Source organism: Ambystoma mexicanum, chromosome 10, assembly GCF_040938575.1.
Source record: "Ambystoma mexicanum isolate Mex_15411 chromosome 10, UKY_AmexF1_1, whole genome shotgun sequence".
NCBI lineage: Eukaryota > Metazoa > Chordata > Amphibia > Caudata > Ambystomatidae > Ambystoma > Ambystoma mexicanum.
Window position 1 is genome coordinate 1,092,676,553 of NC_090932.1, and position 18,670 is coordinate 1,092,695,222.

At 44.5% G+C, this 18,670-nt stretch overlaps 1 long non-coding RNA gene across 4 annotated transcripts in view; it reads right to left on the reverse strand.

The window, feature by feature from the left end:
* The window catches only part of LOC138492006 (uncharacterized), a 1,139,453-nt gene that overhangs the window by 1,118,435 nt on the left and 2,348 nt on the right, over window positions 1-18,670 (reverse strand). Inside the window, exons 2-6 of one of the 4 annotated variants that reach the window (XR_011276127.1) lie at window positions 15,635-15,748; window positions 14,656-14,728; window positions 14,129-14,312; window positions 7,384-7,521; window positions 3,910-6,836 (exon numbers count right to left, since the gene is read on the reverse strand). This is a non-coding gene — a long non-coding RNA (uncharacterized lncRNA). Of the gene's footprint in view, window positions 1-3,907; window positions 7,522-11,175; window positions 11,994-14,128; window positions 14,313-14,655; window positions 14,729-15,634; window positions 15,749-18,670 lie in introns of those variants that run through there. The other 3 variants (XR_011276126.1, XR_011276125.1, XR_011276128.1) reach the window with 3 other exon arrangements.

An 18,670-nucleotide genomic window follows, 5' to 3' on the forward strand; every position in this document is an offset into this window, starting at 1 on the left:
GTTCTTGCTCGCCAATCGATCAGAGGATTGTGTTTCTCTAGCCAAGGTATTCCTAGAATAATCTGAAACTGAGGGGCCTTGATCACATCGAACACGATCTTCTCATGGTGTCCATCTTGACTTACTAGCGTCACTTCTTGAGTGGTATGCGTTACTGGCCCGGAGGCTATCTCCGTACCATCCACCGTAGTAATGACGTCCTTTACAGCCTTGGGACAAAGAGTTAGATTCATCCTCAAAACCATTTCATGATCCACATAATTGCCGATGGCACCGCTGTCGACGTAAGCTTCAATTGCATGTAATCGATCCGGATTATCAGGGCTAATGAGGACCATAGGTATCACGAAATGCGAGGTCACGGAACTGGTTTTTACGCTCGGCAAGAGGACCTCTATTCTTGTCGGGCAAGGTCGTTTCCCTGCTCAGAGTTTGTAACTTTGGTAACTGCAGCTCCTACTGCCTTCTTGGCAGGTTTCACCGGACAGTCTCGAAGAAAGTGCCCTGAGTTTCCGCAATATAGGCATAATTGCAACTGTTTCCTCCTTTCCCGCTCCCGTTGTGTTAGAGGACCTTTCAGACCCCCTATTTGCATGGGTTCCCCGGAGTCTACTCCTTTGGAAGGAGTTGGCAGTTTGGAAAATACTCGAGCATCAAACTTGGAACGATATGCCTTCCTGTTCTGCAGCCTGTGATCTATTTGAACGACCAAGTCTATGTAATCCGAACAGTCTTGTGGGGGATTCACTACTTGGGATAAAACGTCTTTGAGCTCTCCACGTAGACCTCTATAAAACAGCGTAATCCTTTTGTCCTCAGGCCATTGAGTTTCCACTATTAGTCTATTGAAAGATGCAATATAAGCCAAAAGGTCTTGATTACCCTGTCACAACGAAAGAAGCTCATTGTCCAAGGCCTGCCCCTGTGAATGTCTTGCGAACAGTTTTTCCATACTAAGCTGAAAGGCTTGAAAATCATGGAGAACCGGATCATCTTGATGAACTAGAGGGATCGACCAGTCTGCCGCATTGCCACTAAGGTACGAAAGTACAAAAGCTACTTTAGCTTGATCAGTTGGAAAGGCTGCTGGCCGGCATAAGAAGTGCAACCGGCACTGATTGATAAATACTGCAAACCTCTTTGGGTCACCAGAAAATCGCTCGGGCGGAGCCAGAGGTACATTCCCAGGTAGGTTGATCTGCACTGGATTCATAGAGGATGTTGGAGGAAGATTTGCCCCTGATGCGGGTAACGGGGTCTGTCCGGCTTGTGACTGTAGCACTTGTCTAGCAAGATTGTCTGTTCTCTCCTTGGAAATAATTAGTTCCCTTCTTAGAGCATTCGTTTCCTGACGAGTTGCATGCACTTCTGCCCTTAGTTCCCCAAGTAACCGGGCTAGGGGGTCAGTATCCGAGGTTTCCATAGCGCCTGGGTGAGAGTTTTGCGGTAGGCTTTGCGTTCTGTAACGCTCACCTGATTCTCGCAGAGGCGCCGGTCTTGACTGGGTGACTACCGTATCTTCAAAGGTGATGTGTAGCACCCGGTTGGCTCTTTGGGCTGGACCTCTGTGCACTGTATGCCTGACGTGTAGAGTAAGATGTCTGCAGATAGAAAATATGGGGTTAATGAACTGGGGTTATTGGGGTGTCCCTATCTCTTTCCTCTTCTCCTCTCCTGTAGACCCCCAAAGGTTAACGCTCTCACCTTAGGTAAGTGAATGCCGAGCTCTCCATCTGCCTCGGGGCAGGGTGCTGTAGCCAGTTTCTGCATTGGATAGGTAGCGCAGGCCTCTTGACTTCAGAGGACTGCTGTCCGTCGTTTACTGCACGAACGGTAAGTTTCGAGTCATTCAAATGTCTTTTTAAAGTCTTTAGTAATGATGTCTCTTGATTTGCAGGGTTCCGGCGATGGCGGATGACGGGCTGAAGTGAGTTGAAGATGGAGCCCGTGTGATGAATAGAAGCGCCTGGAAGCACGTGAGTAAGCGCTTGTTGCCTGCTTCACGATGCGCTCTAACTGTCTTTTTATTTTGCAGGTACGAGTCCGGAGCGGCTGCAGGGTGCCGGAATACCCACTGGATTAGATGTGGACAGGAGTAATGGCACGTGAGTATTAAAGTTCCCCAATGTCTTTAAACGCACCTTGTTTTGTCTTTCAGATGCGGATGCAGCGCCGAAGGCCTCCGGAGCGTGCGAAGAGTTGGTAGGCTTTTGTCTTTCAGATGCCGGAATGCAGTATGAAAACCTCCGGAGCGCACGAAGAGTAGGTAAGCCTTTGCCTTTCAGATGCCGGAATGCAGTGTGAAGACCTCCGGAGCGCACGAAGAGTAGGTAAGCCTTTGCCTTTCAGATGCCGGAATGCTAACCTGTTCTTTCTTGTCTTTATAGGTGTTGCTGAAGACTGGATTCAGGATGGTAAGCCTTTTTCCTTAGGCCCAGGACTGGATGCAGAAGACACGATGAGCGTCCTGCTGCAGAGGGTGCAGAATAACGCAAAGCAAGATTCATCCACCGGGTGTGGTTTAAATAGCCTCCTGTAGTGCTTAGGTGTCTCCTTCCACAGCCACGCCTAAGTAAGAAAAGAGTTCCTGGTAAGAAAAGAGTTCCTGCCTTCCCGAAGAGTTCCAGTGTTCTAATTCTAGGGAGTGGCTCCAGCCCCATCCAACAGGAAAAGTAGTTCCAAACAGAAGAGGATCAGAGGCTCAACTGGCAGGCAAGTAAGCAGCATGGTCTGCTGCAGGTAAGTCCACCCAAGCATTATGAGCCCGGCACTTCCAGCGCTGGGACTGGGCATATTTATGAGCCTGGTGCCACTGGCGCCAGGACTGGGTCCAAAAGGTCCCAATTGGGACTGGTTGGCACTCGGAACCTGGGTTATGGATCTGCTTCCAAGGGAGTTGGGAAAACCCTGACCTTTTGGAAGCAGAGATCATGACATAGGGTGACCACCACTCCGTATTTGTCACAGACCTCCCAGGAATTCAGCCCTCTGTCAATTGAAAGGCTAAATGTATTTTGCTGGTACCACTTGTCTGTAATTGTTGACAAAGGAAACCCGATAGCAGAAAGCAAAGCCTGCCCCATCATCACCCCTAAGTAGTTGAGCTGCTTATTATTGGTGGAGGAGTAACAGGTGGGCGTGGATCTTTGCTATTTAATCAGCAGCCTCTCATAGGGATGTATGTACTCACTGTACCTTTGACGTAGGGTTGGGTTGGTGGGTGTAGAGAGAGTTGTGCACGGTGGGTGGTGGTGGACAGGGTGGGTGAGGGTAGAGTCAGGATTGGGTGGGTGACGGTTAGGGACTGGATGAATGTAGGGTAAAAGGGGGATTAGAGAGAGAGTGGGGGGGGGGGGCGTGGAGGATGGTAGCTGGTTGGGGGCAACAAATTAAGAACAAAGCAGCCTAGGGAGGACTTGTCACAATTTCCAAAACAAAACCCAAGCAACACACGTTTTGCAGGTGAGGTGGGTGGAGATAGAGAGTTGGGTAGGGTGGGTGGGAGTAGAGAGTCAGGATGGGGTGGGTAGAGATGGGGTGGGTGGGTGGGTATTTTGGGCGATGGTAATTGGTTCAGGCAAAATAAAGAACAAAGCAGCCTCAGGAGTACTTGTCAAAAGTAGCTCAAACAAAACCTAACCAGCACACGTAATGGGGGTCTGTGTGGGTAGAGAGAGTGGCAGTGGGGTCAGAAGAGCGACATGGTTGGAACCAGAGAATCACCCTGACCGACCACGAAGGAGAGAAAGAGAACGCTGACCCAGTGACGCTGAACCCCTTCAATACAGGGGAGAGTGGGAGATCCAGGGAGCAGGGACACCATTTCACCAAAATTGCAATATCCACATTAAGGTTGTGCCCTAAACATTGCACAGTGTCTAGAAATACATTCCCGAAAAATAACAGTTTAATGTGAGGATAGGCATACAGAGAGTGGTCATTGGGTGGATGGATGTAGAAAGGCAGCCTCGGGTGAACAGAAAAAGAGACCTGCCGTCAAAAGCAGCCCAAAAATAGCCAAAACTGCCTAGGCTAGGGAGAACAGCAAAAATGGTTTCAGCGGTTTTGTGGCACAAGCACCACAAACATTCACCAAAACCAAAAATCACCAGCCTCCATTGCATTTCTTGACAATTTGAGCCATAACATGTAATCTTTTATCATTCTAAAAGGTTCTTGAGCTTTTCGGTAATTATGCATTAACAAACCACATAATATATGTGCGTAATTTTATGCCACTAAATATACTTTTGGCTGGTGCACTATTTATGTCCAGAATTAAATGTGATGCTTTCTCCAGAACGTGTGTAGTGCCTAGCCAAAATTACACTGTCAGGCGGTGATCGGAAGTACTATCTGTGATCATTACTTAATTCCTTCTGTGAAGGACATGTTTTTATCTCTAACGGGATACACTCACTAAACTATACCTCCTAGGAATCCTGCAGTCTGCTGCGTCACTGCGTAAATAGAGTCGTCGCCCAATTCTTGTGTCCGTTACAGGGTGACAGTCCTCCACCTTTAATAAGGAGTTGGAAGTATGGCGAAAGAGCACAGGGAGGGACGTGGTTAAGTCAGACGGTTCAGGAAGCCCCTGGAAGTGGCCGCTGATCTAGCAGAAAAACTAGCAGAATCAGTTATCCTTTTCACAATGTTGTATTCCTCAGAGGAAAATAGTAGGTAGTGCAACACCGGCCCAGTGAGGGCAGGCGGTTGCAGTGCTCAGCTGACACCAACCAGAAGTGTCAACAATGATAGGCAAGTACGATAGACATTTCTGTGAAACTTGAACCATGGAGACAAAGAAGGTATAGAGCAAACCGAGCCATCATCTTGGACTGGTTTTGACCATTTCATTAAACCAGAAACCTACCCGCTCCTGACGAAAAGAAGACGTGTCTTACTTTAAAAGCCTGTAGCTGCCCAATGTTACATGTGAAACTGTGAGTCAGGCCTGGTTTTTCACTTTGTAAATACTAGGATTGTTGATTTGTTTTTTTATTCATTATAAGTTTTAGCCTACAAGTTCCAGCATGCAAAATGAAAATCCATGATTGGCTCAGTTGTCACGGATTAACAGTCATAACTTCAGGAGGTTGAAAGTCATATTAATTTTGAAAATATACCAGTCATATAATGACAGTCATAATCTTTGTCTTCCTGACAGGTGGTGGACACTGTTGCCAGGTTGGAAGAAAAATATAAGATCAATGTTGTGGTGACCCGCTGCACCCCACACTCTGGCATACCTCTCAACTCTCATGCTTTAGGCCGGTGTAACCCACCAAAGAATCAGTTTACTCACATGCCAAGCCAGAGGCGCCACCAAGGGCTGGTCAATGGTGGCACAGTAACCCTTATAAAAACACTGATGACCCCCCTCCACCTGCATATGAATGAAACGTGCCACCCCAAGATTTCCAGTGACCTCATTAGGCCACCCCTATGAAAAATGTCTGGGGCTACACTGTGCCAAGCACCACCCGTCCTTACATCTATGGTATTGTGACTTGTACCAAGCACCACCCAAGTCAAAAAGGAAGATATTCCTGGAATCATTCTGGAGTCATCCAGTGACTCCATCCTAGAGTCATCCATGGCTAGTTCAGAGAGATCATGCAAAACCACCCTGAAGTATGTTTATAGGCCAAATTATTTAGAAGAGATGGAGAAGGGATGACATCGCAGAAACTACTCCAGGATGAGTTCTGATTACTCCCAGTGATGATCTTGTATTATTCCAGGATGACCCCATGACAACTTCAGGATGGGTGGGGATTACTCCAGGATGGTTCATGACAACTTAAGGATGGGTTTGGAATTGTGAATTATTATTGCAGACACCTTCTTCAGGTGTTATTTCATGATGATTCCAAAAGATTTAGGAAGAAGGGTTTTGAGACCCCCCCCCGACCCCCCAACCCCAACGGAATCTGTAAAAGGTCTACATGCATGACTGCAGTCACTTCACCCAATATCACTTTGAGCTGCTAACAATTAGTTCGACCATTCACCACAACCAAGAAAACACTTGCTGACCCCACCAGTAATCATAGACAATAACCAATAGCACATGTACCATTTACAAGTTGGGACCAACCTACCAGATCAACTATATAGTTCTACACACGAGCAGTTCCATATTCAATTTCATACACCAGCATGTGTCCTACAATTACGTTGTCAATTAGTAGCAGGGGCTGACATAACAACCAAACTCAGTTGTGGGGCTGAATGATTGAGCAGGTGTGTGGTAACATGGGTCACTTCATTGTCTAAAACAGGAATGACTGTAACAAGAACACACTGTTGTGAAGACAGTGTGTCAAATTAAATATGGCCGACAAATCGTTTGTAGCAGACAATTGACTATTACTTGATAGTCCCATATTTTGTAGTTGTTGCACAGCTACATCTTTGGGAACTGTAACATTACAGAGAGACATCTGCCGATTTACTGCTGTGTCTTTCAATTGTCCAAGTAACAGAGGCGGGTTCTGAGGCAGGAAGGTAGAAGGCATGAATAACTCTAGCCACCCCTGCCCAAAAGGCTTAGGTTTTCCAGCTTTTGTGACCATAATTGTGAACAGCCATTACCATGTTTGGGAATAGTCGGTTTCCAACCATCAGCTTTTACAATATAATTCTCGTTTTCAGTGAATCTTCTTCTTGTAGTTCACGCAAGGCTTAGGTTTTCCAGCGCTTCCCATATGCCACTAGTAGCGGCTTTTCCTCCTCCACCTTTCTTTTTAAAGCGTGAATTAGTCCCTCTGCATTACAATAGGTTTTAATTATTTCGTCCAATGTTTTCGGTGTCTTAATGCACTGTTTCTTGGCTGCAGGTATGAAAAAGGCAAGTTAAAACCTCTAAATGAGACCATCAATACAACAGACTTTTTGCTTGAGCTGTACACTGGGGTAAATGAATCCCCTAAAGCACAATCCCATCCACCCCCTTGGTTTCATTTTTGCTTAGTCTTGCGCTCCTCGGCACTTTCCCTCCCTCCCCATGCAGCTACCCACAACTTGGTCTAGCTGAACACATACTCTGACCTGCACTACAGTCGAAGAGGGCATTCAACCCATAGCACTTTGAGATCATACCAATGGTAAAAGGTGCTCTACAAATGCCCAATAACATAAGAGAAATCATGTAGATCAGCTATACTTCAGAGAGTTACTCTGAAGGATAGAAAGATGCTGTAAAAAGTGATGGGCCGTGTGCAGCACTAATCTGTATGTGTGAAAAAGGGGAATGCCTCCATGCAGGGACGTCAGATGTACCCTCCTCCGCCAAACATCAAATAGATGGATCAACAAAAGAAAATACATTGCTTACCTGCCGACTGAAAAAGCACTACGGCTTTGAAAACATTTTCTTACCTTATTTCTCTTCTACTACCATCAAGACAGTCTATCAGCCAATTAACTTAATTGCAAAAGGCTCAATTTCCCCATCCTTTTCAAATACACAGAGAATTGTCAGAATCAAAAAAGCAGTGCCATGATTTGAATTGTTGCCTAAAAGAAGAAGAAAAAAAGTATATATGTGAAACTTGTCTGTACCGAAAACCATTAATTTATAGCAGGCTTGTTATGGATGTTGCTGCCTGATGTGTCCCCATTTGTGCTTTGGAACTTCCTACAATACTTCACCCATTGTGGCTTCAACTAGTTCTATCTGTTCACTAAGATGTGGGTGTTCTGGAGAGGTATACATACATAACTGCAGTGTTCCTGTACCTAAAATGCTGCAAGCACCGTTTCAATTACTTTAATGTAAATATCAACCTTGGAAAGTCTCACCTTGCAGACAGCAACATGTACAAGAAATTATAGGGACCGGAATTAGGAGGGTATGCAGGGACAGAACCCATGAACAAAAAAATGACATCTTACGCCTTTGCTAATATGAGCCAGGCACGATCCTCCAGAAGGGTCAACAGAAGCCACCCCCATAAGCATCGCTACTGTGCCTTCAATTATGCACAACAGCTGAATTAGTGCAACGCTCAGGAACAGTGGGGAAAAAAAAAACAGCAAAAAAGTAAACCAAGCCATGGGTAAATTTTGCAGAGGCATGGTTGCTCACACATGCACCACGGCCTGATATTACTTGGGCGCACCAGACCCTCTATCTGAGGAAGGCATGGACCTATTCATGTGGAAAATTGTGGGGGCATTGGAACAAAAACAGCATTAAAGCCACAGAGGGGCAGTCAGTAGGAGCATTTATTCCCTAGTTGGCGATGGTTTGGAAGCAATCAAACTGATCAGTAACAGTCATTGTGCGGAACTAGAAAGGGGAAGGGATGTAATCGCCCCACCCACGAAAAAGGAGGCCTCTGTATGCTGAACAGCTAGGGTGCCTTAAGGCAGTGGTCATCAGACTGGTGGCCCCAAAGGATGCCCTGGGGGGGAGTATTGGGGAGAATTTTGCGTTCTGTGCTAATTCCCTTTAACCTTATAGACCCTCAGCCCTTTTGCTGACATCTGACATCTTTTGGATTTTTAACCTCCTTAGTGTAGCTTTTTGCCACTCGCTCATGTGTTTTTCTCCGACTTGGATTTTAACTGTGTAATGGAGTCTAGTAAACTCCATAGGCATCTGCTTTTTGCATAGTGACACACAGCACCCTCTGTGCAGTGCCACTGAGAAATGTGCATACTGTTAAATACCTTTTCTTGGATTAACTACCATTCCCAGGAATAGCCAGATCGCTTTTATTTTACTTACATTATAAGCCCTAATCCCATTTCTCATGTAACTTTTTGTTACTGGAACTTGAATGGCTGGTGGCAGTGGTTATTTTTTACTGCATTTTCTGCAGGGTACTATCAGTCCGATTTCTCAGCTGCAGGCCAGCACCAATGGGTGACTGTTTTCCAAAATGGCCCCTTGTGTCCTTTTTTTCACCATTTCTTGCTTGTGCAATGCTTCTGGGCTTTTACATCAGGTTTGAGTGCTTTGTGAGTTTTGCCTTTGGCAGGCTTCAGCCCGGAAGCCCACGCAGGCTCCAGTGTGTATGGAAAGGCAGGAAGTGAGGGAGGATCCCAAAACTTAGCTGTCCTCTCTCTCTAGGTGTGCCTGACAAACTAGTTCTGAATGAGGTGATGGACAGCCCTAGGTCTGTGAATGGTAGGATTCCGCATAAAAGGCAAGACTTTTGGGACTACATGCAGTCGACCACTAGAACAAGACATCTGACGAAGAGGACGGGCAGAGATGCCAGCAGGACCGCAGAAGCACTGGTGAAGCTGTGCTGATCCAGTTCCGACAGGGAAGATCCATGCAGGTCGAATTCTTCCCTTGGGCTGTTCCCCCCCCCATAATAGTCAAAAACCCTGGCTGCACTATGGACTCAGGCTTAACCCTCTCCCATCAGATCAATAATGTATCAAAATCCTGTCACTACCACCTCAAACCCCTAAGACACATTTTACCTCACCTACCCCAACAAACATACGACTATTATGTCCATGGTTATGTCAAGACTGCACTATGCCAACTCCCTATACCTGGGTGCACCAGCATACCAACGTAACCTCCAAAGAGCCCAACACGCTGCTGTCAGACTCCTCCTTTCTCTGGGACACAGCAATCACATTTCCCCCACTCTCTGCACCCTTCACTGGCTCCCTGTTGGGCTAAGGGCCACTTTCAAAACCCTATGCATTACCCACCAAGCAGTACACAAGTCCGGCCAAGCATACCTACAAGAGAAGATTTCACCCTACCAGCCATCATGCACCCTAAGGTCAAGAACTGCTCTCTTACTAGTGGTTCGAGCCTCCTATTCAGCCAGGATTGGAGGGTCCTCCTCAACCTTGGCTCCTACTCTGTGGAAACTAATTATAAGCATTTGTGTCAGTGGGTGGGGGGCAGAGACTATATTTTTACTTGGGCGGGGGGGGCTCAGAGAAGGTTTGAAGACCACTGCTTTAAGGGAATAAAGTGACCTCCACTTTCAAATAGCAAAGCAATTAACAGCACCCTTTCAAACCCATGACAGAAAACTCCAGCTACTGCGCCAGTCCTTTGTTAAACAAGGCAGCTGCAAAATCTGAAAAAGGAGAAAAAAAAGCTTCAAGCGCCACAACATCGAACGAGAATGAACTGGTCCCATCTTTCGAGACAACAACCATCATCATCACCATCATAAAAAGCATTCACCCCATATCATGGTAAACAATGATCAAACAAGATCTTTTCAAATTAATAACAGTGGCCACAACTAGCCGTGGCATGCATTCAATAAATAAGTTATAAAGTTTACAGGCAATAAACTGCTGAGGTGCAATGGTTAGAAAAAGCAAATGCATTGAAGGGGCAATAAAAACCCTCTGGGAACCCCATCAACCTATATAGATATTGGGACACAAGTAGAACTAGAACATGCAGTAATCTGTCCGAGTGTTGAAAATAAACTAAACGCAGATGGAGGAGAGCACGAGTCATGGAGGGAATTAGAATACTGTCCCACATGCCCAAAGGCTGGCACAACTTCACCCTATTGTGAACTGGGGTAAACAAGCTCTCTATATGTTCTTTAAAATAAATGGTGTAAAAGCAACACAACAGCTCTGCCTCACAAGTAGTATTCAAAAGCATTACAATACAAAATTACAGTCTTTGACTGCCAGACATGGGGGCAGGTTTACAGAAACCCCTTTAGGGGTACTTTGACCTTGAACCTAACAACAGAGTACCTGTCCTGTAACACTTTTCACATTACACAAATCTCAAACTCATGCATATACTGTAAACTGTAAACAATCTTCCCCAGCTTGAATGAAATGGAGAAGGAGGGAAGAGGGCTCAAAGCTCTCCTTTAATGCAAATCTCTTTCAGTTGCCAGATAATTAATGAATGCCACTTAGAGAGTGGCATTTTGTGTTTTAACTAGGATTTTCTCCTTTTTAAAAATAAAAACATGTTCTTTATAACAAGATAGTCACTCTAGAGCAGTGGTCTTCAAACTTTGTTTTGACCCCAAACCTCCCTAAAACAAATGTACCTGGCCTGGGCCCCCTATACACATGCACAAAAAAAAATCACTTGCTAACGGTTATCGCGTGCTGGTGTAGAATGGTGCCTCAAATGAAGGTGTGGGTGCCAAACACTACATTCATTCAAATTCATTGTCTGCAATAACTCAAATTAGAGGACAAATATTTGTAAACACAGCATTCAGATTTTATTTGCTACAATACAGAGGACTTGACTAAAATTAGGGTTGGATATTTATTTCCCACAAAAGAAAGCAGCCAATATTGCTGTCCTACAGTAACATTTGACATGCAACTGATGTAACAATGTGTTTAAGTACAACAACGTCGAGATTACTATCAATGCAGTCACTTGCAAGTTGGACAGCGGCATATTGGAGAACTAGTGTGATGGATGGGCCTGTCTTTCAGCAGTCAGCCTGTCACTATTTCTCCCACTTCCAGCTTTGACCGATATTAGTCTTAGGGGCTGCAAGTGCTAAGAATCAAATCTCGCAATGGTAAGAGGTGCTGAAAGGCAACAGTACATTGACTGCACATTTGGATAAAGTTGGAAACTCTGCAGATACATTTTGCCAAACACCATTTTTTGAATTGGCTCTCTAGTAGGCGGTCAGTTTGAAGCTCTATTAGTTCCTCCTGGAGGTGGGCCCCTACGTCTGCTAGGAAAGGCTGACCCACCCAGTCATTCAACTGTCCTCTGGAAAGTACTTTGAGACAGGTTCCGAGATGGTTTTCTATTAGTTCAGCAACACATGAAAGATCATACTCCGTCTCCTCAAAGGCATCTGCTAATAATGGAAATGCATTGATAATGCTGCCATCAACCCTCCTCCTCCAAAGCTCCAGCTTCTTCTTGAATGCTGATATTTGTGGTTTCTGTACCTTGTAGGGAGAGTTTTCGAAAATGTTGCTTCACAGATGTCGCCATGGTAAACGAACAGTACTAGCCAGCGTGCATCACAGAGGCTCTTTCGTCCGGTCTAAAGAGAGAAAGTGTCTCACTTCATTCCAGAGTACATAAATGGTAATGTACATATATATAAAGTGCCTATACGCATGCATGTGTTTCAAAGCGCTCAAGGAGGGTGGGAACAGTGGGGAAAAACAACGGTCGCTCAGAGCCCTTGAAATTCTGAGACAATAATAGTCTGCACCGGCAGAGTAAGTGCATACAATACATTTAACAGCTGAGACAGCAAATAGGCCTGACTGCGATTCTTCTGTTTTTACCAAGTGCATTTAGGGTGAGGATAGGGGCGAACAGACAGACGGTCTTCAGGCACCGTGCACTTGGATCGTGCAAGTGCAAAGAGGGTCACAGGGAGGTCCACATGCACCCAGTTGGTGCAGAATGGGGTAAGTGCAGAGAGAGCAACTCCCTAGGGTCATTTCTGTAAGGGTGGGGTGTAGGGCCCTGAGGTAAGTTCCAGAAAGAACTGGCGGCGGTGCCGGGGTCCTGTGAGACTCTGAGGTACACCAGGCCGCCAGTCAGCAGGCTGTAGGGAAGAGGAGGGAGAGTGGGCAAGAACAGCAAGCTAGGTTAATAGGGCAAAGGGAGAGAGAAGGAAGAGGAGAAGAGGAAGGTCTTGAGGAGTTTCCGGAACTTAAGAAGATCAGGCTCAAGACGGAGGGCAGCAGTGAGGCTGTTCCAGAGGGTGGCACCTACTGAAGATAAGGATCTCCCCCCAAATCTCTGCTTGGAGAACCGGCTCACTCGCAGAAGGTTGGAGGTAGACGAGCGCAGGGGCTCGTGAGGGACAGTATTTAGGGAGGCATTGTTGCAGGTAGGTAGGTCCCAGACCCCAGAAAGCCTTGTGGACAATGCAGAGGGTCTTGAACTTGATCCTTGCAGCCACGGTGAGCCAGTGAAGGGACTTCAGCACCAGAGATGTGGCCCCTGGACTTAGGCCAAGGATAAGTCTTGCAGTTCTGTTCTAGATGAATTGCAGAGGGGCATTGCAGAAGCAGGGAGGTTGAGGAAGAGCTTGTTGCAGTAGTGCAGCCTAGAGAGAACCAAGGCTCTGGAGATAGTGAGCCGCTGGGGGAAAGAAGATGAAAGGTAGGGTATCTGAGGATGTGTAGCCGATAGACTTTTTAGAGATAACCGAAATGTGAGAGGAGAAGGAGAGTGTGGAGTCGAAAATGACCAAAGGCGCATGTCTAAGGGAGGCTGGCTGAAGTGGAAAAGCTGGAGCAGGGTTTTAAATGAGATTTAAAAGCTTTCCCCTATATAGCCATCTGACTTGTGTGTGACACAACAAAGCATCATGTTCAGCTCCCATTTCTGCACATAACGTGGCAAACAAACAGGCTCTTGTGGGGTACATTTTAATACAAATGTACAATCTTTACAACAGAAGTCAGCACCTCTGAGTTAATTCCCCATTTTGTGCACAGGCAAAGCTTCCTGGTGTATCATGCAGTGTGTCCACAATATATGTGGAGCTACTGCCAACACTTTTGCTTTTAACCCAGCTCTAGCACCACACATTGGAGGAGCACCATCCGTGTAAATACCAACACACGCCTCCCAGTTTGGTCAGTGGGAACTTAAGAAGTTGGTAACAATGTCAAAAGAGTTCAGATGCAGTTGCTCTGCACTCAATTACTTAACAAAATAAGAAATCCTCCACTATTTCTTTTCCACGACAGTAACTCACATAAGCAATCAAACAAACTTCTTTTGAAATGTCAATGGCCTCAACAAACTTTAGGGCAAACTGACTGTTTCAAGTGCAATATCAACTCTGTACTGATATCAAATGACAGGTCAGTGATGCAGCAGAAAATTGTGTCGTCAGACATAGGGATACTATGCATTTCTCTGCTGCACCGTCACCAAGCATTACCCAGTTGACAGAGAGAATTGGTGGCTGAATCACTTTTTTTTTGCCCAGATAGTATGCAATGTGGTAAGAAGCTTCCAATGCATTTGAAGGTACTGAGGTCACATTTTTAACAGTGTCTTTTTGTTAATGGCAGCAGCAGGGCATAAAAATAGCAAAGTATCTCTGGTCTTTTTTTGCTAATTAGGCATGTTTTGTTTCCAAATGCCGCCTTGGCTTCTGACTGTCATTTGCTAATGTAGCGCCACAAAGCACACACTGCGGCTTACCTTCGCCAGCAACTGCGATCCATGTGAACCCAAAGACCAAAAAAAAATAATAATAAAAAAAAAATAATCATATTTCTGTGTTTTTGCATTTCTTTGTATTTTCCACCTCTCCCTCTGCTTTTCGTTTGAGATGTTTCCACCTTTGGGCATTAGGAAACGATCCATCTCAAAAAGGAGCCCGAACCTGTGAAAACATTGCAAAACCCACTTTAGTGTATGTTACGTTACCATTTCAAGTTTTCAAAAATTAAAAAGACGTCAAAAAAGTGTTAAAATGGCAAACACCACATGCAAAGATTTAAAACGAACCATGTGAAAATGTTGGGGGAAAAACACTCTTGCAAATGAAGAAATAAAATAAAAAATAAAACCACCACAATGATACAAGTCTCAGAAGACTTGTGTGGTCCTGGACTAGGCCACAGATTGGTGGCGATAACCACACCTGGATGCACACTGCACAGGGGCGATATAAACCTTCAGTACTTCTACTCAACCAATGGTACATAGGGGAAATAAATCTGTACCTGACTGCTTCACTGGATTTGCTGGGACACAGGTGGTTAAGTTGATACACTGAAGCTTGGGGTGATGCTGGTGCTGCAATGAAAACTAACAGTTAATCAAGGATACATGGTTTTACCTGAGACTTCAAAATTAAGATTAGATAAGCAGGGGCTACCAGCTCTTGGGTGTTGGGCATCAGCTAGTAAGCAGCACTTAACGCTTGGAAACCAGGCTAGAGTACACAGTAAATTCAACTCCCACATGTGAACTTTCAGTGCCGCGCACCGCCCCCCCCCGCGCACACACCCCCTACGCAACTGGATATGAAAAAGGGAACAGCCACAAAAATAGATTTGAAATACCCGATTTATTTTATATTTACAATTTATACATTTTACAACTGTAGAAATTAACCCCCACCAAAGTCTAATATAGCTCCAAGAATCTACCCCAAATGCTGCACTTTTTTAAATGCAGCTTGGATATTCTCCTCTCCATTTGAGCAAGTTTGTACATTTCTTCTAACCAATCCCCCTCTTTCGGAGGCACCTTACATTTCCACACTCTCCAAAAAGAATTGTTTTGCAATTAGCGAAACTCTGAACAGCCATTCTTCTGGGCCATGCAAAGGTCGTCCAGCATCTCATAATCTCCTAAAACTAAGGTTACACAATCAAAATCTAAAGATTTTCCAAAGTCCTGTTAAAAATAATGCAAAGGCTTCCCCAAAAACCTCCCTTTCACACATTCCTCAAGCATATGTTCCAGAGTTCCCACCCTGGGAGTGCAGCCCCAGCAACTATAGAGTCAGACATTCCACATTTATGTGACAGACTATTCCGTCGAGATCCTTCTCCCAGACTCACGAGAGGCACACATTCCTGCAAATCCTCTCCCAACATTCCTCTGACATCCCCGATTGGCACTCCCAACTATACCTTTAGAATTGCCCCACCTTCACCCACAGCAAAATACAGTTTTTAAAAAAGGCATCCTTACCTTAGGCAAGTCTGACTACAGATGTCAGGATTTTTGATGGCGCCACTGCTGCTGGGGACTTTGCTGTCCTAGATGGGATGATGGAGCCAATTTCCGTTCCTGCTATTCAAAAAACTACAATAGAAAAAATATAATAGACCTACGTGATTGACCGTACTAATATTTGCACACTACACTGGCAGTCAGCGCACATCCTCCCACACACACTAGAGTGCAGAGTCCTACTGGAAAATCTCCAAAGTTCCCTATAGGCCATTCCATCCCAGTTTACAGAAAGAGCAGAGCACATACCTGAAAACGCGATTCATACTCGGTCAAAGAGACAAAAAACCATAGAGAGAAAGAGAGCATCCGCTTGTTATATTGTACTCTTGCCATTCCTTGTCTGGGATAGTTGAGAAGTCCAGCCTGTTAGCATTGCAATCATTCATCTACATATCTTACATAGAAGATATCATGGTAGTGCTTAACCAACTGAGCTACCAGATTGAAGACATCTGCCTTAAGTATGGTTAGTTTTAAGGTGAAATACTCAATGGTTATTATCCTGGCAAGACTATGTAGGAGTCTGCATTTTCACTGTATACTAGCATAGTATATATATATTTTTATTTTCTTTATTTTATGGTTGATAAAATCAACCTTTCAATATACAAAGTGTCAAGAAAAGTGGATTTTTTTTTCGCTTCTTTACAGTTAAATAAAAGAAGAATACAAATGCGATACGTGGAAAGCAAAAATCGGAACATTCAAATTCAGCATTAATAAAACAAGAAAGGAAATACAGAATTAAAAGAAACTTACAAATGTAGATCATAAAAAAATTGCATCCAAAAACTGTACAGTTGCTATCTTAACACCCAATGAGACGGATGAGAAAATGCATTGCCACATGTTTTTTTGTATGTTGACATTTTGCTCTTCAAAGAACTTCCCAAAACATTTTGCCCGAATGGAGACCAAATTTGGGCAATGCACCAAACAATGTTCTAATGCTTCTTTTTGGTTGACATTCTTACAAAATCGACACCAATTCTCAGCCTCTCCAATTTGCTTCCTTCTGGCCAGAACATCAAGAGTCGGCCAGAGATTTAAACGAAAACATTTCTGGCGAGTCTTTGAACAAGGAAATTTGGCCAAATAATCTGCCATTACTCTGAGTTGCTTATGGCCAAATAAAGTGCGATCGAAGTCCTTATAGGTTAAACATCTATTTTGGGTAGTAATCCAATCAAGATGATACATTTTCTGTTTGGCTCGATTTTCATTTGATAAAATCAAGTCTAGATCCACAGATGCGTCGGACAGTGCATTCATAACGAACACGCACCATTTTCTCGAGAATGTCTCATTTCGCAAAAGTAGATGACTTGCTACTTTTCCCAGAATATCTAAACGGTTCAAAGACAAGAGACACTTCCGAAAAAAAACACAGTGCTTCCAGATGACAAAGGAAGCCATGGGAAGAGATCCCAATTCAAAACAAACTAGAGGCAAAGGAGTGCACATGGGCAAATGTAAAACCTGTTTCCAGAAGGATGATTCCAATTTATCCCACCACTCAATGGGTCTGGGGGGAAAGAGCTTCCGATCCATAGGTCAAAATCGGGAGCACCTTCTGGAGATAGAATGTTAATACATGTCTGACAGTGAACTTGCCAAATTTGCCCATAAGAATGCTTGCTTGGGCGATTAAAGATCGTAATTTGCCAGTGGTTGCTAAATCAAGCCCAAGAGTTGTAGGCGTATCAGCCACTATAGTGCCCAAATATTTGTAGCTGGGTACCTGAGCTAGAGAGACATTGTGTAGACGCCAACTGAAGGGTTTGATTTTGGTGCCTAAATGTCTTTTGCAAATCATTATTTGAGTTTTGAAAGTATTGATTTGTAGATGATTTAGATCCACATTTGACTCTAGGCCGTCCAATAATTTTTGGAGACCAGAAGGAGTTTTTGAAATGAGGATCAAATCATCAGCATAGAACAGATAAGGAATTCTGTGCAAGCCCAAACTGGGAGGGTCACTTAAAATCTTGCTTAGATTAAGGCCCAAGTCGTGGATGAAAAAATTGAAGATTGAGGAGGCTAAAATGCACCCCTGCTTCAACCCTCTAAACGTCTGGAATTTTGCTGTCAGGTCCCCACCTAAATTAAGGCGAACTTGCATAAAGGTGTTAGAGTGAAGAAGTACTATTAGGGATACCAAGGATGGTGGGCATTTCCGATTGACCAATTTATGATAGAGTAGGCTACGATCAATTGAATCGAAAGCAACCTTAAAGTCAACGAAAGCCAAGTATAGGGTCTGTTTACGGGCCGCATAATCAGAGGGAAGCATGTTGAGAGTGATTATGTTGGGAGTGGTGCCTAAACCTGCCACAAAGCCTGATTGAAATGGATCATTAAGGTGGACTTCTGACGTCCACTTTTGAAAGTCTCTCAGAATCAGTCGAGAGAAAATCTTCCCAGGGGCATCTAATAGTGCTATCAGCCGGTAGCTGCACGGATCTTTCCTGTTCCCCTTTTTATAAATGGGGACGACGATTGAATGGGTCCAAGTTGGGGGCAGTTTTTGTGATTTCCTGATGAAGGTGAAGATAGAAAACAAAATGCGCCCCCACACTTCCGGGTGGGCTTTAAGCATGTTGTTAGACAAGCCATCCGGACCACAGGCACCTGAACGACTAGCTTTTTTGATGAACATTAAAATGTCATCTACATCAAAGTCTAGGTGAAAGGTATTCAGGGCATGAGTGGAGGCTAGGGCGATACTGCCATCAGGCACTTTGTATAAATCAGAAAAATAGGCAATCCAAGCAAATTCAGAGACTTCATTGGCTTGTGTAACAACTTGCGATCCAGTTGTAGCTTGGTTAAGATGGGACCACACTCTAGCAATATTTTTGCTCTGAACTGCAGCCAATAAAAGTTGGCTATCAAGATGATAAAGTTTGGCACGCCTTGCTCTAACCCAATTTTTGTATTTAGTTTTGAGATTATAGAGATACTTATGCTGAGCGTCAATGGGAAGTTTCA